The sequence below is a fragment of the Phyllostomus discolor genome, chromosome 3, assembly GCF_004126475.2.
Source record: "Phyllostomus discolor isolate MPI-MPIP mPhyDis1 chromosome 3, mPhyDis1.pri.v3, whole genome shotgun sequence".
Taxonomy (NCBI): Eukaryota; Metazoa; Chordata; class Mammalia; order Chiroptera; family Phyllostomidae; genus Phyllostomus; species Phyllostomus discolor.
In genome coordinates, this window is record NC_040905.2 from 56,843,724 (window position 1) to 56,866,317 (window position 22,594).

Consider the following 22,594-nt stretch of genomic DNA (forward strand, 5'->3'; position numbering starts at 1 on the left):
ATAAGGGTATATGTATGTGTTTAAAGATGAAAGTACTTCAGTGTATGGTTTCAAATACATTGAATACTCCTTTTCAAATAGAAATAAATGATTGCACATAAATGCAAACCTGCTATATTATACTCATACTTCTAATTGCAGAAGCTGGAAACAGAACTAACTTTTTTAAAATCAAAACATATTTATGGAAGAATTCACTCAGCTCTTACCTCCACTAACCTCTGCATGAGCCTTAGTTAGGCATAGTCCTGGATATAAGAAGAGAAAAACAATTTCTTTGCATTCTAGTTCTTCTTGCCATGTAAAGCCCTGAGAAAGACTGTGAAAAAAATGTGAAGATTGTTTTTGCCATCATTATATTGTTCTATTCTCTTCTTGGAGACAGCAAATAAGATTCTACAACAGGATAATTTTAGGCATCAGTAAATTGTTAGTGGACATGATATGGAAATCAGATGGGACTTTGGGAGGACATTGACATCTAATCTGAAAACCAACACCTTTTATTCAAAATTAAAAATGGCATGAGTAAAACAGACAGGCAGGAAACCCGTAGCATTTGAAAACAGACACAGATGCAAGAGACCGGATCTGCTACATTTGCTTTAAATATGGATCTTGGGAGAATCCTGGTGGCACTGAATAGGAGAATATGGAGACATAAAGCACGTCTGCTCCCCTTAAACTTAAATTCACTTTTAGCATCTTCAATTGTCCCTATCTTTGAAGTTCTATGATTAACTGTTTTCAATGCATCCATGTTTGGTCCCTTTGGCTAAACCATAAACTCTTAAAATCCATGGTTGTAGCTTACTCATCATTATATCCTAATTATATAGCATAGTGTTTGTGTCATAATACATGCTCCATTAATGTATATATATATATAAAGAAATGAATACTTTTAGTAGTGGGGGTCACTGGTTTTGCTATACTTAAATGTGTTTATCTCCTGAGCGTGAGAGTTCTGAATATTGACCTTAGGCGGATGGATTTTGTGGTAATGCCTTTTAAAATGACAGCCTTGCCAAATCCTTACCCTTTCCCTGGGCACTGTCTCCCAAGCAGGGTAGGGGAGCTCCTCTCAAGGGTTTGTCACAGGTGATGGGTCTAGGATAGTCACCTGATGTAACTTGATTCAATCTGATTCTCTCTTCCAGAATGCTTGGTAGGTAAAAACCCCAAGCCCAAGCAAGAGTTACTGAGTAAATTCTTAATTAGAATAGCATTCTAGAAAGAAAACCCTACAAACTTCTGCTCCTGTAGTTTGCTTTTTCTCAAGTCAGGATTACTTAGTTATTTTCTTAAATTTTATAAGTTTTCTCTTAAAATAGCCAGAGAGTTTTTACTCTTTATGAAGTGAAAGAACATAACTGATAAAATATGTGTAAGAAATGTGTCTTAACCTTTTTTCTCTCCCATTCCCTGTATTTGTGGTTCATGTGTTATATTCGTGTGTTGAGCTTTGTATGTTGTATTCTGTCTCTCTGAGAAGCTCAAATTTTCAGCTCTGCTTTCAATGTTCAGGCCAAGTTGCTACTCCATGAATGGCACAGGAGTGTTCTTTCTCTAAATTCCAAAATATTGGAAAGGGTGATAAGGCCAAAGATTTAAAAATAGATTAGAGTATTGGCATTAACCAAGAGAAAGTCTTTGACAAGACAGCAGTTTTATTGTTATTTCTATGGTTACCATTTTCATCTCAGAAATTAAAAAAACAGACCAGTTCTTTTGCAAATTTTTTCACTTTTCCCTCAGGGAGAACAATCTGTTTCCTTTTGATTTTCTGTTACCCTGTTTATCACCCTTCTCTTATACCATGTTTTGAAGTTTATAAATTCCTCTTTCCCTCACACAAGACCATTCAGACACAGGTAAAGTGCCACAGACCTGTAACTTCAAGCACTGACACAAGTAGGAGAAAAAGATGCAGGTCACAGGCAAGAAATTCAGATATTCTGCTTGCATTAGGAAAAAAATATCGTGTTAGATTATTTAATGTAGAGTGAAACTTTTGTTTAACAAAATGGCCAAGATGTATTAAATACCACCATTTAACTGTTAGACTCAAGATAAGTAAATAGTGCATAATACAAAGATGCTAAACTAATTTTGCATTTTATAATGTGTTTTGAAGAAATAATACATCCAGAAATGAACAGAGAATATCTATATATCCATATAAGTTAACTAGGCTTTAAATTCCCTGAGAATTTCCTGCACATTTAATTTTAACAGTGATAATTAAAAAACAAACAAACAAGTATTGATACACATTGGTAAAACAGAAATACATTTTTCCTAATTTGCTCTATTCACCCTCCTCAGAGTATTGTGGTGTCCTAGACATTAAAAGAACAACAGGTAACACATGCTTTGAAATGAAAATCATACAACAACCTACTTTATAATTAGTGTCACAAAGATCCTACTATCTTACTTAAAATCTCACGTTCTATATGCTGTCTTCCATTTTCATTCAGAATAGTATAAATATTGCAGCTAAATCTTTCATATTTACTAAAATCAAATATTGGCATAAAAATGGCATATACCACAGGTGGCAAACACAAGGCCCGAGGGCCGAATCCAACCCCCCACCTTGTTTTATCTGGCCTGGCACCTTGTTTCTACCCAGGGGCAGCGCCAAGCTCTCACTCAACTGTTAAGGAGTAGTTACATTTATACAGTCCTAAAGTTATATTCGGCCCTTTGAAGGCAATTGGGAGGCTGTTGTGGCCCCTGGTGAAAATGAATTTAATACCCCTGGCACATACAGATCCCCTTTTAAGTTTATTTTTTATTGTAAAATATTTCAGAGACAAAAATACATGTTTGATTGCAATCTCATTTTTTTTAAACAGAAGACATGATCAAGCCCATGTTCTTAAAATCAGCTTCTTACAATATGATGATCTTATGTTATTGTTATTATTCTTATTATATTATGCTGATTTAACAAATTAACATTCAAGGGTAAAAGTAAGGAGAACAATGATTTCCAAAGTATTTATGTTTTTTTAAATTTTATGAAGTACTTTACTTGAGTACATTTAAGCAGTTAAATTAATTTTAAAACAAAAACATAAACAAACAAACAAAAAAGCAAACCTGCCTGTTGTTTTGTTAATTTCTAGCCATTATTAAAGGTGGTACTCATCTGTTCAATCCAGGACATATTTGAAATGCAACAGTAACTTTAAAGATCAAGGTCTCATGGACCCTGGACTCTATTTTCACTAACCTTAAACCTAGTAGCAAAGTGACCACAATGTAGCATAAGGCAGTATATGGGAAAATGCCACAATACTAGTGCAAGCACTGTGCTCTCAGAGTTCAGGAAAGAAAAAATGTTTTTTATATAATGTTTTAGGTCTATTTTTAGCAGCTATTAAATGCCTCAAATTTGCTTTGCTATTTAAACCCTTAATTTTTCATTACTTTTGGTTTCTTTAAAAAGCCAAAAAGAGTTCTTCAATTAGCTTATGATCAAATGTAAAATCTCGCTCTTTGGTAACTTCACTACCCCCTGTTGGGAACTGCTAAGAATGCTAACTAACATTCCTGCAATTATTATCCTAGTTTCAATATCTCATTAGCACTCACTTCACTAAATACAAAGAAGAGAGTTCAAAGTTAAATGTCATCCTGTGGCTTCTGGTTTTTAAGGACCTGGAGGCACACTAAGAGGGATATCAGCTTCAAGAAGAGTATTGGGTTTGATTCAGGATATGCTCCCAGATATTGTGAGGCTGAGACCATACTTACAATTTTTGCTCCCCCACCCTTGCCCAAGGCAAGGCTTTAAGACCTATTGATGTAATTCTCCCACAGCTCAAGCTGCTCTCAGGCTGTAACTTTACCTACCTTTGGAAGCTGCCTCTCTCGGCTCACATGGGAACTGTTGTATTTAGGTCACTCACAAGCAGGACTTATAAAATAGTACATAATATGATGATTCAGCTTCCCAATGTGCCTCATCTACATGTAAGGTATAGTTCAGGAATAAGAATTCTGATTTTATGTTATGTGCCTTTGGATCTACCAGTATGTTGTATAGCCTTTTCCTTTTATTAATTTTTTTCAGTTCCTTTTCTCAATCAAATAATTATAACATTATGTAAAAATATCATAGAAAAGGGGAAGGGTTTACAGGAACAAATATAAAGGACACATGGACAAAAACTAGGGGGGGGTGGAAATGGGAGGGAGGTGGAGAAGGATGGGTGTGTGGGCTGGGATGGTAGTAAAGGACAGAAAACTGTACTTGAACAACGATTAAAATAAAATTTAAAAAAATCTCAGAACAGCTAACTACTGTTTATGAGAAATTAAATGTTGTTGTAAATAAGATATGTAATATTTCACTAACAATCTGCAAATGTATGTGTATTTCATTCTCTGAGTGGTAATCAGAGCACTGTTCTGAGCTAGTACTTGCTATGCATTGAAGATATCTGTAGAATGCCCCAATAGAAAGATTGAGCAAATAATGTTATGTTTATTCACAAAAGGAGCTTTATAAATGTCCACTAAACATATGAAATGCTCTAGTCATATCAGCATTAAAATATTTTATTTATTTTTAGACAAAGGGGAAGGGAGGGAGAAAAGAGGGAGAGAAACATCAATGTGTGGTTGCTTCTTATGTGCCTCCCACTTAGGACCTGGCCCGTAACCCAGGCATGTGCCCTGACTGGGAATTGAACCAGAGACTCTGGTTTGCAGGCAGGCACTCAATCCACTGAGTCACACCAGCCAGGGCAGTATTAAAATATTTTAGATTAAAGCAACATTATTTTTGCTTGACAAATAGTTTTCAATAGTCATCGCTGGCAAGGGTACACTGAAACAAGTACTCTGATGTATTCCTGCTTGGATTATAAATTAGGTTGATTTTTCTGAAACACCAGTTGCCATTTTGTATCAAGAGCCTTTGTAGTCACCTACAAAAGGGAGCAACCTGCAAAAAGCAACCCCTTCTCTTTTTTTCTCTTAGTACTTTGCTATAAGTTGTTCTTACTTGCCTTTTGTAGGGCCTTGTTTTTCATTTAAACAAACTAAAGGAGAAATGAATGTCACTGATGATGAAATCAGAGAAGTACAGCCATGACATGTGGATACAGTGTAGAATGTGATTTTGGATTATTTTCCATTACAGAAGAAGTCCAAGTGTGGGATAGTTGATTATGCTACATGAATGGTATGTTGGAGAGAATTTTAGGCAGCCAAGAATTAGGTTACACAGATATTAGTTGTTAAATAAAATTGAAAATGGTTTTCTTTTAATTAGTTTATTATTATTATTACTATTATTATTATTATTATTTGCTTTGCTTTTTTTTGTCTGCTCAGCATCATTTATTTGAGATAAATGTTTCTCACTCTATGCTATAAAGTTCTGATAATTTGGAAGCTTCTGGAAGAAATATGATGCAAGTTAGGCCTAACATAGTCTCTCTTCTAGGAACATGAACCTTAAATGGAGTCACACAGAGATAGAAAACATTGGCACTGAGTTCTTTCGTGGCCAACCTGTAAGAAACACTCTATTTATTTCTGTGGCAAGGTCTCAGGGGGTTCCCTTGCTATTAGGACCTAGAGAACACGATTTACTTTCATGTTGTGAGCTATATACTCTTCTTTTGACAAATATCTTTCCTACTTTAAAAAAAAAAGAAGGAAGAAGAGAGAAATCAGGGAAGGAAAAAAGAAAGGAGGGAAGAACTTACTCATAACTTTGACCTAATAAGTCCACTCCTAGGATTTTCTTAAGAAAATTATGAGACATTAGCCTAAAAGTTTGTATGTTTACATACAAAATAATCACTGCCAGCATTATATACAATGGTGAACATTTTTAAAAAATGAAAAGGACATATAACATTGGAAATCATTATGTTAGCCATGGGGAAAAAAATGAAGCAACAAGTAGAATATAAACTATATACTACATAATTTCAGTGAAACAGAGAAATCTACACACAGACAATTATGTAACGTCCTGGAAGAAAATCTGCCCCATGTTGACAATGGTTGCTTTGGCATGGGAAATTGTCTGACCCACAATGCTACTGAAATGTCATTATTAGCTGAATTACAACAAAATCCCTATAGTTTTTTGTTTCCATATTCCATCTTAATGAAAAATAAAATGGCATTTATTCAGTAAAGAAAAACAAAACTGTGATTTAGTTTTCACAACTTTCACAGTGAGACTGTGAACTTTCAACACTTTTATTTCCAATTTTTCCAATTCAAAAAACCAAAAATAATTTTCTCTTTTGTGTAGTTGGGCCAGGGATGGAGAGTATCCTCAGTATCTATGAGAATTCCAGGTCTCTGTCTCTGGCCTACCTTTCCAGCTGATCATATGTGCCTCTCAAATCACTTACAACAAATTAATTCCTACCCTTCACACTCTGTATTCTAGACCCTTAGCATCAGTGGTCACCAATTTCCACACTATTCTTTCAGCCTACATGTATCTCCTTTGCCTCAGACATTCAATAAAGGTAACAGTAATAATTTTTTTTGCTTTTTTTGATTACATAAATTCAATGTTACTGTAGTAATATTTCTTCTGTTTTTTTTTTTCATTTGTGTGATATACTAAAGAGAACTTTTCTGAAAACTACTATTTATAATACCTTCCTTTAAAGAAGTCTTTCCATTATAACAATCAACTGAAAAATATAAGCTTTGGGAAAAATAAAGGAAGATGAAAGCTCTTTATATTTGGCTTACATGGCAAATTTTGCACACACACTATGGATTGTAAGTGGTCTTACGCTTTTTGAGTGTTTTATCTCCTCAACTGGACTATCTATTCTTTGAGGACAAGGACTGAATTTAATTCCCTATGTTTCCCCTACAAAGTATCTGATATCTTATATACAGTAGTAGCTCAAAACATTTTCTAATCTACTTTATCATTTTTATATACCAGGATCCATATTTTTATAACAACTTTTTAAAAAAGCCACTAACAGCAGTCCCTGTGGAAACAGTGGTCACTGAAGCAGACCGTGGGGTAATCTTTACCTGTTCCCAGTCTGAAAACACTGATTTCCTATGCAGGTTGTTTTAGTTTAGTTTGTCCAATAATGAGTTCATCTTGACCTCAAAGTTTTTCTTTTTTAAAATAGAATATTTTAGCATTTAAAACTAAAAATAAGATCAAAATTAAACAAGAGCATGACTTATAAAACTACATTTATTTGACCTCTTATTTGCAATATGAGTTGCCACTTGATAGGCACCAATTCACTGAAGTGAAAAAGAAAAATATATTCAAGAATCCCTGAATTTGTACAGTAAAACTTCTGTTATTCTACCATTCATTTAAAAAAGAGATGGAGAATACAAACTCTCTCTCTTGTTCTCATTATATACATATATAAACAAACATACATATTATATGTTTGTCTTAGAAAACAGAAGAACAAACTTTAAAAAGTTGTAACCTTAACTGGAGAGCAATAGCAGACTGAAAGGGACAGAAATGGAATATAGACATATCCAAAATAAACCTAGTTTTAAATATTGGTCTTCGAATTCATACATATCTTTGAACATTATCTAGAAAGTCAAATTGAAATAAACACATCAAATATACAAAAATTAAAAGCAAAATGAAACAAATCAACCAAATGGAAAATTGTATTGATGACGCAAATGGAGAGAGTACAAAAACATTATTTTAAGTATCTTTAAACAGTGACGAACCTTCCCTGGTAGTATATATCTTAAAGTCAGAAAGTATGGGGAGATTTCTGCCTGATGTGGTTCAGTGGATTGAGCATCAGCCTGAAAACCAAAAGGTCGCTGGTTCTATTCCCAGCCAGGGCACATGCCTGGGTTGTGGCCCAGGTCTCTAGTAGTGGATGTGTGAGAGGCAACCACACACTGATGTTTCTCTCCCTCACTTCTCCCTCTCTTCCTGTCTAAAAATATATGAAATCTTAAAAAAAAAAAAGAACTGGGAGAAAAAGGAAAAACAAAACAAAATTGAAGCCACTTTCAGTAATCATATTGTTTTTTTAAAAAAACCACTTTATTCAGATATGATTGACATATAAAAAGCTGTACATGTTTAATGTAGACAACTTGATAAATTTTGGGATAAGTATATACATGTGAAACCATCATCATTTTCAAGGCCATAAACATATCCATCACATACTAAAGTGATTTTTCTCCTGTCCCCTTAATTATTACTATCTATTTTTGTGGCAAGAACACTCAACAGAAGATATATCCACCTAGCAAATTTTAAGTATAAATACAGTATTGTTAGCTCAAGTCACTATGCTGCATAGTAGATCTCCAGAACTTACTTATCTGACGTAACTGAAGCTTTGTTTCAAAATTAGTTGGTTGAACAGAACACATTTTCTCATAGAAATGACCCAACAATGGTACTGTGCCAGAATGAGGTTTGGCCTTAGGAGGAGCTATGAGATTTGCTACTGGTTATAAAACTTGCAGAGGGCCAAATAATCAGTAAATCAAACTAACCACAAAGACTAGCATATTTTCTGGCTTCATGATGAGATTAGGTTTAAAAATCAGCTTGAGTTATGAAAGAATGTAACTCCAGAAACATTTTGCCACTGTGAGGACCTCACAGATTTATACTTATACTAGTTATAAATTGTAACTAGATCAAACATTTTCTTTATTGATAAATACAAGTGAAGGCCTTCCTCTATAGAGAAACATAGTGCAAAACATTTAATTTTCCCTCGGTCAATCAAAAATTTATTTACAAACAATATTTTAGCAACCCAACTATTTAACCAAGAACTGTATATTTACCAAGTGTGAGTGGTCATTAGGAGTACCTAAGCTAATGTAACTCTGAAAACAAATACCAGTAAACATAAAATAAACTTGAAATATGTAATTTAACTAAATTAAATGTATCTCCATATGCAATGAATCTACTACTGTATAAAATTCATATTGATTACAACACATGTCTTTTACTTATAAACATATGGCCTTTTCATCTTCGATACATGGATAGTATTAACTTCCTCCTAAGCTTGTTAAAAAGATGAAAATATTAGCCAACAAGAGTGGTCACACTAGTGTCTGGGACTTAGTGAATACTCAGTAAGTACTAACTTTAATAACATCCAGACTGATTTTGAGTACAACATGAAGGGACATGTGGAAAAAAGATGCAGTCATTGCTGAGGAAGACTGACCCACTTTTTGCAGGAAGTGTATGATGAGGTACTGACTTCAACTACAATTTCTTTCACCCCCTGGAGCATCTCCTCCTGTTTTAGCCCATCTAATACTTCCCAACTTCTATATAACTTGCATGATAAGTCTCTGGAGGACAACCGCTAATTGTTTAAAGTACCTAAAGAAAAAACAAAGCATTTAGAAGTCTCTTTTAGTAGACCCAGATGGAACATTTATCTACTCAAAGTGTTGCTAACTTGGAATATGATTTTCAAATACATAATAATTTAAAATCGTAATGTTTCATGTAAAAATATTTTGTTGATTATTATTTTATTATACACCAGTCAACTGGAAGAGGAGAGCTAAAAAATAAATACATGCACTGACTTTCCTAGAATAATACAAAATCTGGATGATAGTTCCTGATCCCTTAAGTTCCTGAATATCTTATCTTACTCGGTTATGTGCTCATATATTTTACATTGGCACATATCACAGGGTGTAAGTGAAATTTGTCGTATGTGATATGTGACCTGGCTTAGCAAACATTTCAAAAGTATGTTTACTGATATAATCATTTACTAAGTATTATTATGTTATTTTATTAGATCAGTCCATCTAATTTGTTTTCTGATACTTGTATTTTCAAATCTTCAATTTCAGATGAGTGAGATACTATCATTAAACAAAACCAAAGCAAAAGAGAGAATTGTAGAATTTCTCGAAATTTTTTTCAGGAATCCTCTAATTTGTTTGTATCTGTACTGTTGTTATAGCTCAATTAGAAGACTTGCTTCTTAGAATTCCTACAGGGATACTTTTTTTCTAACAGAAAACTACTTTTGAAGATAAATTTATTTCAACTGAACATTTAAAAACCTAGAAAGAAAAAACTGAAAAATATGTAATGCAGTAGTGCCTTTTCCCAGCACAGGCAAAGCAAGAATTGAGACAGTAGCTGTGGAGAACATATCTAGTGTCACAAGTTCAGAATGGATTTGACAAAGGAAATTCCCTGGCAAAATACAATTTTAGTGGAAGACTGTGTAGCTCAGTTGATAGAGCATCAGACTTTAATCTATATATATATATTTTTGTTAACCATGCAACCCCAATAAATTCATTAAAATATAAAAAAGAAGGTGACAAAGAGCACTGACTAGTGTGGCTCAGTTGGTTGGGTATCATCCCATAACCAAAAGGTTGTGGGTTCGAATCCTAGTCAGGTCACATACCTACAGTGCGGGTTTAATCCTGTTGAGAACACATATAGGAGGCAACACATTGATGTTTCTCTTTCACATCAATGTTTCTCTCTCTCCCTTTTTCTCTCTGTAAAAGCAGTTTTAAAAAATGCTGTTGGACAAAGATAAAAAAAGAAAAAATTGAGAGTATAATTTATAAAAAAATTTTTGTGTATTCTGAGGTCTGCTTAAAAGCATGGTAGATTGTTTATAATCATAATGATCTCAAGTATTTGTATAATGCTCCATGGATGTTCATATAAATCTGCACATGAACTGTCAATACATGTCTAGCCTTAAAGTTTGAATTTTTATGTCAGAAACTACCCACACATAGTAAACCATCTTGGGCTATTGTGTATAGAAAAGATCATATCTGATTTGTGTGGAAAAAAATACGTTTCTAGTTCTTTAATGAAATAATCTTATAGAATCCATTTCAGAGCAGGTAAAGAAAGCCCCCACCACCCTGGAATGCTGTGCAAAGCTCAGATATTATCTGTTACTTTTGTTTTTTTCTCCATGTATATTCCTTTGCAATGAATCTCTCTATGGAACTATATTCTTCCCTCTCTTTAGTTATTCCTTGAATGTAGTCCTTCAACTATTGTAAATGAACCTGGAGACCCAGAGCTTTTTTTCCTTCCTTTTAATTGAATTTATTGAGGTGACATTGATTAACAAAATTAACAGGTTTCAGGTGCACAATTGTAGAATACACCATCTGTACACTACAGTGTGTTCACCACTTCAAGTCAAGAGTTTTTTTATATGCAATTAGTTGTGTTGAAAACTAGCTGGAAGCTTTTGGTATCATAACCTCATCATTCCTATAAATTTCTCAAAGTATCCTTTCTAGTTAACTGAGATTGTGTCACTTTTCTCTGAAAAATAAACTTTATAGGACATATATACCAATTTTTGCAAAAATAAATGTTCTCAGGAACTGCCATATTTTACTATGGAACTATTGGGATCCTGTGTACAAAAATACCAAGTGAAACACTTCAGTATTAGTGAATTTTTAGTTCAAATACCTAAAAGCAATTTATTCATTTACCTGTTTGGTAACCTAACTAATTCATTCAGAAAACATTAAATGATAACTCTGCTGAATGCAGGTAATAAAGGACTAAGAACAATCTCCACCATGGAGGAGGTGGAGACTTTGACAATTCATTTTTAAAAATCTATGTTTTCTCTGTAAGTGTCCATGGGTGTGACTGAGCATTTTTGTAGGTAAGACTCTAAGCTAGAGAGGTCAAGGACACAGGCTTTGGTGTCAGATCCTATTACAAGTTCAGCTCTGCCATGACTAGCTGTGTGACTTTGAGGGAGTTGGATAACCCCCAAAGCTCAATTACTTCATTTGTAAAGTGCAGACAATAATGGTATTCTTAGCACCTACTACTAGAAATACAAGCCACTTTCCATGGTTTTATCATTTATGGATCTTTAATATATGATAATGTTAGTGTCAATATATGTAAAGTATTTCAAAATGTATTAGTTAATAACTGGCTTTTTCTTAAGATATGGAAAGCAGAAAGAAATATTGTTTTCACCCTTCTAATAAGAAAAAGACAAAATGGTAACTTTTCTTGCATACAACAGGTTGGTAAAATTGTATGGCAACCAAGTAGCCTGAAATCTAAAGGAAAGAGCTTCCAAGGAGATATGGGTCTCAAACGCTGACTCCCTGGGAGCAGACCAGGGAAGGAGATGATGCGGGTAAGGAGTATTCAGCTAAAAATTTTAACGCATTGCCAAAGTCTGGGCTGATGTGAGACTAGAGAACCCCTGGGAACTGAAAACAAAGAGGAATCTACATTCTGTCACAGGCTGTTCTACAATTCAAAGACTCTTCCCCAAGAGTCTTCACCAGATCCCACAGAGAGATTGAAAACAGAGAAGGAGACTAGAGAAACCCTCTTTTGCAATACAGATAAGGAAGAGAAGCCTGTCACTATAGAAGACAGAAACCCTGTACAGATCCTTCTTCCTCATGGATCAAGAGCCTAAAGTTGTCAGGAAGACTACCCTTGAATTCCAGGGTACAGGTTTTAGAACCAATGTGACTAGGGGGTGGAAAAAGGAAGAGTTCCTTCATCTGAGGGAGAGTCAAGAAACTAGGGGGACCAGATCCTCAGAAGTCTCCTATCATGGAAGAATGGGCAGAATACCAGAGAAAATCTCTTGTCAGGGACAAACGGACTGATACAGTATAAAGACAATAGAGAATCCTCCGGTGTTTCACCAGTAAGCTAGCAGGCACAGAGTAACAACAGCAGTGCAGCTCTGGGGGCAGGGCAAGAGCATGAAGGGAGACCTTCTCTGAGGTGCAGGCACAGTAGGAAAGCCTAATATTGATGGAAAAATCATTGAGAAAATCCTCTGGCAAACCAGTTTCACCCTAAGAACAAGGTTATGCTAGAGAAATCTGAAGTCAGTGGGACATGGCAGGCAATCAAAGCAATGACGAAAGGTAAACCTCTCTAATGTTCTGACCAGATCGACTTGCTCTCTCACTATTATTAGCCAAGAAGGATTAAGCTCATGCCTATTTCTAGACATAAATGTTATTTACAAATCATGCAAAATATATTCTCTGACCATAACAAAATTTAACTAGAAATTAACACCAAAAGTAAATATGAAAAATACCCAAATACTTGAAAATAAGCAACACAATTCTATATAACTTATAGACTAAGGATGAAGTCTCAAGAGAGTTTTAAAGTATTCTATATTGAATGGAAATAAAAAAAAATATCTCAAAATTATTGGGATGTAGCTAACTCAGTACTTGGAGAAAAATCTACAGTGTTAACTACTAACTTTATAAAAAGTCAGAAATTAAAGTCCCCAGGGTAATATACTTGAAAAAGAAGAATGAATGAAACAACATGAAATAACAGAAAGAGAAATTAAGAAAACAATCCCATTTGCAATGAAAAGAATAAAATACCTAACAATAAACCTAAGAATATAAAAGACCTGTACTCAAAAAATTATAAAACTCTGAGGAAAGAAATTGAAGATACAAGTAAGTGGAAGCACATATTGTGTCCATGAATAGGAAGAATGAATATCATTAAAAGGTCCATACTACCCAAAGCCATCTATAGATTCAGTGCAATCCCTAATAAGATTCCAATGATGTATTTCACAGAACTAGAACAAATATTTCAAAAATGTATATGGAATCACAAAAGACCCTGTATAGCCACAGCGATCCTGAGAAAGAAAAACAAGGAGGAATCACACTACTTAATATCAAACTATACTACGAGGTCATAGTAAGCAAAATAGCCTGGTACTGGCATAAAAACAGACACATAGATCAATGGAACAGAATAGGCAACTCAGAAATAAATCAGCATCTTTATAGTCAATCAGTATTCAACAGAGGAAGCAAGCACATACAATGGGCTAAAGGTAGTTTATTTAATAAATGATTTTGGTAAAATTGGACAGATAAGTGTGGACAAATGAAACTAGACCACTTTCTTGCACCACACACAAGAATAAATTCCAAATTTATCAAAGACTTAAATACTAGACCCAAAACCATAAAAATTGTAGAAGATAACATAAGGAGCAAATCTCAGACATTGCTCATATCAATATTTTATAGGATATATCTCCTCAGGCAAGGGAAACAAGAAAAAATAAACAAATGGGACTACATGAAACTGGAAAGATTTGGCACAGCAAAGGAAATCATCAACAATATAAAAATACAACCCACATAATAGGAGAACATGTTCGCTGATATATCTGATAAGGGGTTAATATCCAAAATTTGTAAAGTACTTACAAAACTCAACACCAAAAACCCCCAGAAAACCAATTTTAAAAAATGGGCAAAGACTTCAATAGACACTTCTCTAAGAGGACATACAGATGGCCAATAGATGTATGAAAAGATGCTCAATGTCATTAATCATCAGAGAAATGCAAATTAAAACCACGATGAGATATTGTCTCACACCTGTCAGAATGGCTATCATCAATAAATCAACAAACAACAAGTGTTGGCAAGGATGTGGAAAAAGGGGAACCCTTTTGCACTGTTGGTGGGAATGCACACTGGTGCAACCACTGTGGAAAGCAACATGGAGTTACCTTAAGAAATTAAAAATTGATCTGCCTTTTGACCCAATGGTCCCACATCTTGGAATATATCTGAAGGAACCCAAAATACTAATTCAAAAGCACATAAGCACCCTTATGTTCATTGCAGCATTATTTACAATAGCCAAGATACGGAAGCTGCCCAAGTGTCCATCAGTAGATTAGTGGATAAAACAACTATGACACATTTATACAATGGAATACTACTTGTCCATAATAAAGAAAAAAATTTACCCTTTGCAACAGCATGGATAGACCTGGAGAACATTATGCTAAGCAAAATAAGCCAGTCAGAGATAGAAAAATGGCATATGATTTCACTCATATGTGAAATATAATGAACAAAGTGAACTAACAAGGAAAATGGGATCAGACTCATAGATGGAGAGTGGGATAACAGCTAGTTGGGAGAGGTGAGGAGATGGAGGGTTTGAGCAAAATAGTAAAAGGACTCATGGATGTAGACAATAGCATGGTGATTGCTGAGGGTAGGGGGTATAAGGAGACTAAATGGTAATGGAAAAATACACTAAAATTAAATAAAAGTAAAGAGAAAATAAAATGGATAAATATGGGGAAAAGGAACTGAAAGCAAGTAGAAGGAAAAAATAAAAACAATGTCACACAAAGAAGACAAAGAAGGAAGTAATAAAGATAAAAGCATAAAACTATGATTTTGAAAATAAAAAGCAATAGAGAAAATTATTAAAACCAAAAGCTAGTTCTTTGGGGAAACAAAGAGAAAAAAGATAAATCAGACTGAGCAAGAAAAAGAAAAGATATAATTGCAATATCAGGTAAAAGAGAAATGAGGTCACTAAAGAACCCACAGATACAAAAACAATTAAGAAATCCTATAGTGAACTTTATGCTCATAAATTTTGGTAGCAGATGAAATGGATAAATTCCTCAAAAGATGCAAATCACCTAAATTCACTCAAGAAAAGCAAGTAGCCTAAACAGTCTTATATCTACCTAACTGATCTAATTTGCAGTTAAAAAATCTTTTAACAAATACCAATTCAATGCAAAAGTTTCCACAAAACTGAAGAGAATATTTCCCAATATTCTCTTGAGAATATATTTTGTGAATCTGTCATTACCTTGAAACCAAAATTGAACAGTGTCATTACAAGAAAACAAACCCAGAATTCAGTATCCCCCATAAACCTATATTGAAAATTTTTCAAAAAACAGAATCCAGCAATATATAAAAATATTAATATATAGTGATAAATCAAAGCAATTCCATCATTACCAACAGAGAAAACAATCATACCCATATCTCCATTAATGCAGAAGAATCATTTGACAAAATGCAATGTCTCTAATAATAAAAACTCTCAGCAAACTAGAAATAAAAAAGAAACTTCCTTAATCTCTCAAAGGGCACCTAGAAGAAGAAAACATACTGCTAGCATCATGCTTAATATTTAAAGACAATTAAGTATGAGAAAGAAGTGTAAAGTTGGACAGCTCGTATCATCAGACTTTGAGAGTTACTTTTAAACTAGAGTAATCAAGTTAGTGTTATATTGGAGAAAGAATAGAAACATAATTCAATTGTGAAGAACAGAAAGTACAGAAATAGACCCAACATATATGGTGAATTGATTTTTGACAAAGCTGTAAAGGCTATGGAGAATGAATAGTCTTTTCAACAAGTGATGCTGAAACTATTGGACATTCATTACCAAAATAGTTAACTTCAACTTATATCTTGTACCATAAGCAGAATTATCTAAAAGGTAATCATAGACCTAACCATAAAACCTAAAACTAGAAAACTTTTCAGTAAAGCATAGGAGAAAATCCTTGTGAACTTGAGTTAGGCAAATACTTCTGAAATATAAAACTATAATCAAGAACCATGAAAGAAAGATTATTATAAAATAGACTTAACTAAAGTTTAAAACTTTGCTCCTCAAAAACAATATTAAGAAAATGTACAGACAAGGCACACATGAAAGGATATATTTTAAAACACTTATCTGATAAAGAACTTGTGCTGAAATCTATAAAAAGCTCTCAAAACTCAATTATAATAAAAGAAACCAATAAAAATGGGCAAGATATGTCAACAGACATTTGATTGAAGAAGAAATGAAGTTAGCAAAGAAGTATTTTAAAAGATGCTTAACATCATTAGTCATAGGGAAATGCAAATTAAAATAAAAATGACTCTATATAGGAAGGATTCTTTTTAAATTGAGTTTATTGGTTAATAAATGTTATAGGTTTCAGGAGTACAATTCTATAATGCATCATCTGTATATTTTATTGTGTGTTCACTATCCCAAGCCAAGTATCCTTCCATCACCATTTATCCCCCATCCTCTCTTAACTCCCCCACCCTCTTTCCCTCCTTTAGTCACCATACTGTTGCCTGTCTATGAAGTTTTTTAAATTTTTTCTAAGATAACCCTCCCATTACTATGCCCCTCCTCTGCATGAATGTGGGTGGAACTTCCAACTATGATAGAACATTACTCCTATAACTACATTATATTATGTGGCAAAGGTGAAGGGATTTCGTACATATATAAGATCTCACAGCAGTTGAGTTTGTGCTAATGAAAAGGGAGATTATCTTGATGGGCCTGATCTAAACAGATGAACTCTTAAAAGAGCATGTAGGAATCAGAAAAAAGATGAAGTCAAAGAGTCATGCTGCTGTTGGCTTCAAGGAAGAGTTAAAATTCCATATTGAAAGAGGGCTGGTACTGGGGGACATCTAGAACTGAGTGTGACCTCAGACCAACAGCCAGTGAGAAAATAGAGACCTCAGCCTAACAATGCAAAAAAACTAAATTCCGTCAGTGACAAGAATGGGCTTGGAAGAGGTCCTTGAGTCTCAGAGGAAGCTGCAGCCTGACTGACACTTTGATTTCAGTCTGGTGAGACCTTGAGCAGTGGACCCCGCTAACCTGTGCCTAGTCTTCTGACCCACAGGAGCATTGAGATAATAAATTCATATTGATGTGACATGCTAAGTTTGTGTTGTGTGTCATGCAGCAATAAAAATCCATATGAAATACTACTAACACAGTTTAAAAATTATCAAACAAAAAAATGACCATAACAAGTGTTATTTGCATTGATACAGAGTAACTGGAACTCATACATTACTAACAAAAAAAAAATTTAGAAAACCAGGGTCTAACACGAATAATGCACCTTTTTTATTACAAAATATTTTATTAAAAATCATAAGCATGTAATTCTGTAACATAGCAATATCACACTCAAACACACAATATGACATTTTAGGTGAAATGTTCAAATTAAAACCATAAATTATGATACTCATATTATTACCCTACCAACCACACCCAAACAGGTGTTACTTCTGCCGGACCCTGTACTTCACAGAACAATTGGGCAGTTTCTTATGAAGCTGTACATAGATGCACCATATGACCCAGAAATCCATGCTTGGCTATTTATCCAAGAGATGTGAAAATGTACGCTCACACAAAACTCATAAGTGAAAGTTTATAGTGGCTTTATTCATAAATGCCAAAAACCAGAAAGGACTTGAATGTCCTCCTACTGGTAAAAGGTTAAACAAACTGTATTACATTCATAAGAGGAACTCTGACTCACCAATAAAAAGAAATAAACACTGGATTTAAGCAGTAGCATTGATGGATATCAAATGTTTATGTTAAGTGACCCAAAAGTATACATACTATATAGTGCCATTCATTTTAATTTCAGAAAAGGCAAAATTAGAGAGAAATAAGACATTAGTGGTTGCTAGGGATTATAGCGATCAGAAATATTTACTACAAAGGGGCATGAGTCATTGGAAGGTTATTGAAAACTTGCCATATATGTATATCGAAAATGTTTTTCTGAACCTATAGAGTGTATATATATATATATATACACACACACACACACACTCTAATATATATGTGTGTGTGTGTGTATACATATATATTAGTCCCAAATTTTTGCTGTGAGACATTTCTTTAAATTTTATTTTAATCATTGTTCAGATACAGTTTTCTCCCTTTTACTCCCAATCCAGCCCCCCCGATGTGAGACATTTTATACAAGCAGTAGTGAGACTGTAATATTAACATATCACATATTATATTTCTGGATTTATTTGACCAAACTTGATGACATATTAGATTAATCCATTCAAATAGCAAATTAATCACTTGGTTAATAATTGATTATTAACTGATCTACTTTAAAACCAGACTTACTATGCAGCATAAAATTTAAGAAGCAACGACATCCCTCGGAACACAGAAGCTCCTCCTGACAGTGCTTGGTTGTTGTTTCTTCTTCCCCACTCAGCCACAGTTTTCCTCTGCAGTATTACTTTTCATCAGAATTAAGTAGAGAATTTTCTTTAATCTTTGTTCCACTGATCAGACTCTCCACAAAACAAATTTTTATAATAATGGCTAAACCCTTCGAAATATTGAGTTCTTCAAATTTACTTTTCTTCATTTTCTTCTTATTTGTACTTTGTAAATAAATAAATATATATATATATATTTCAAATTGAGACAGACCTTGAAACATAACATGTCTTTATATAGCTGTGATACACCCACTCAGAAGAAAACAATTCATGAACATGGAGTTTAAAATATATCATAAAATTCACGCTTCATGCTGTGCCAGTTTAACACAAACATGCCACATCCTCTGCATTAATAACTATGGATGACGACTGATAGAAGTTCCTAAAATTGCAACTTAAAATCAGCTTATGGATCAGAAAATAATTTGAGTAATGAATATATGGAAGATCCATGTCTGCCTTTATTCACAGATAACCAGAATCTGTAATTGATTCGCTACACGTTTGAGGCAACAGGCAATTATGCTATTTACTTTCTTTTGTCCTTCCAAAAGGACCAGGATGTCCTTTTAAATATTTTTTATTCCATAAGCTTATTAAAACAATAGTTAAGTGATGTTTGTGGAATGAGAAAACAATTTCGTTTAATTCTAATTGCCTACAAAATTCTCTCTTCCATCACCAGTTACTTGTGGACTACTTAAGCCAAGTAAAACATTGATATTTAGAAAACAATGTTAAAATTATGTGATTCTGAAACAAAATCACTTTGTAGATTATGAAATCTGGTCATGCAACTCACAAACCAATCCTAAAAAAAGAAATTAAATATGGAAAAATAAATTATAATTACCATTTTGTGTAGGTACTATGATATGATCTACCATATAACAACCAAAATATTAAGAGAAACAAAGTATATTTATTTTTATCTCAGTTTCTCTGAATAACTTTACAATTAAGTCACTATATATTATTTTGAAGAGTTCATCAGTTTTCAAGGTTTTCCCAAAGTGGAACCAACGAACCAAATGGTTTACCTCTGTGTACTTTATATCAGGAAAATACAATTCTTTTCAGAAGTAAAACAAACCCTATGAAACTTCCAACATCTCTCAAAAACTTGGGCAAAGGCTGCAAAACATACAAGATGCTAGGTGGTACTTGTGAGCACGGAAATAACGCAACATGGGTGATATCAACACTGGACGAGAGGAACACAGTCCATAAACTGAAATGATACAGCAGGAACTAGGAATCAGACAATGTGCAATAATCCCCTAGGAATTCCCTAATTTTCTTGGAAGCACACTGGATTTTCCACAGACGTGTAGAGACAGGCTAATTTTAACTGGAGCTCGGTGATGTGCACTGATGCTGGAGTTACAGGCATAATAAAAAGTAATTCTCTTGACTAGTGCCCAGGCTGCATGGAAACAGCTAAAATGTGAAACTCTTCAATGTTTGTATAACAGAGCTTCCTGTATATGTAATATTATTCAATAATATAGCACATTTGTAAATTCTTTAGTTGTATCCCACAATTTCTAATTAAAAAAGGTAGACTATTATCTTTTTTTCTAGAATCATTTAACTTATGAGAAAAGCACAGAAGAAACTAGGGGAGGATTTTGCAGACAACATTTTAAAAGAGACTGTTTGGGAGAAAACCTAGGATCAGTAGGTGAATATTTTAGAAGACTGATCCCAAGATACTGTATGTGGTCGTATTTCCTTTTTCATTATGATATTACTATTGGATTAACACCATCAGCACATTCCGTCTGTTTCTCGACTTAGCCAATCTTACTGTGCTTCTCACCTGGGCTTCAGGTATGCTCAGAAACTTGCCCACCCAAAAATATTCAGAAGTGTGTTATCGCCTTTTTTCACTCTGCCAGCCCACTGAAATGCCTCTTTCTTCCTAGTGACACTTTCTGTAAAGCCCTTTTTTGATCCTTTATAATTAGAAAAAATATATATATTTCCTAACGCTGGTATATTATTTTAGGTATTCAGTGACTATGTGTTGAATGAACATATGAATGAATGTGTACGTGGTGAAATTAATAAATAACAGAGTGAGTGGATATTCTTGGGCTATAGCCTGATTTCCAATTAGAAAGCCACTCTGTTTTCTTTAGCTGCCATATTGTCAGTACTTGTGGCTGTCTCCTGAACACTAATTGTTACACAAGTAATTCCAGCCTTTAAAGTCCATGCAATGATCCATATGGACACTGAACTGTCATCCTTTGATCCTTCACCACTTGCTATTTCACAGTGGCCAAAAGTTCAAAGCCTGGACTGAATGGTGGTTGAACCTTTATACACAGAGAGCTGGTTTGTATCCTAAAGGCACAAATTTGGCTTCTTGGGCAGCATGTATTACACATTTAGCTTACAAGATCCCACAATACTGAGTGTAGTAAGTACTAATTATTTTATTTTCTCCCTTGCTTTTATTAGTATTTTAAAAAGTTTTATGGGTTGTTTATGACACATGCCTAAAAATATTGAGACTCATTTTAATAATCTGGTAACATATACAAACTATTTTGCTTCCAAATGCATTCTAATAGCCATGCCAACTTTTAAATGATTATTGTGAGTCAGCCTATAGTTTAAATCTTTACTTATATCAACTCAATTACTTATCACCATAACTCTATTATGTAGATTCTATTAATATTCCCACATAACAGATATGGACTGAGAAGGGCAGAAAGATTAAGAAACTTGACCTAGGTCACAAAGCTAGTGCATGGCAGAGTTTCAATTTGAACTTAGAAAACCAGACTCAAAGAACTGGGGAAGCTCTTAATCAAGTCCTGATTCTAAACAAACTAAAAAAAAAATAAAGCTAAGCAAAAATTAGCTTTACTTTTCAGATTAGTCCTATAGGGAGATAACGCTTACTCGAATGATTCTGTATTTTCCCCTATCCTTAAGTACACTTCATCTTTAGGAATTGTCTGCAGAAGTGGTTTATTGGTCTCAAAAGCATTCTGATCTATAAACTCTACTATAATACACATTCTCATCATTCTCCATTCCCTCCTTCTGCTTTTCTCAGCTTGGCTCTGCTCCTTTTCTCCTTTTCTTAGCTCTGGTTTTTGGCCAACAGCCAACAGAAGTCCTAAGATTGTGACTGGGATGTAACTTAGGGCCAGTAGTCTCCCTTCCTTCTATTCTCTCCAGAGGAAGTGATGAAGAGCCACTCTGAAAGCAGAACCTTGGGATACTTAAGCAGAGTCCTTCAGGAAGCAGGCTTAGAAGGCAAAGTTGTGTATTGCTCCTTCTCTTTCTATATGTTATAAATTGATAAGCCTGCAGCAATTGATTAAGTCGTTAAATCAAGTCATGTTACATTGAGAATCACTGTTCTATAGTATTTGTTAAAAGTTGTAGTGGATGGGTAATTGTAGTATTACCTGCTCAGTATCTTTATCACACATTATAACACATTAATTTTATTTTGGGGACAATGCTTCACCCTCATTTTTCAATTCTTATGTTGTGATGATCTGACCTCTGTAGTTCAGGGTTGCACATGTGACCAGACTTAACCTGTGAGATTCATATATGAAACTTTTCAGACAATTGTTGGGGGAAGAGCTTGCGAAGAGCTTGGGGGAAGAGTACAAAACCAGCACAGTGTTCAGAGATGGAAAGAGGCAGATTA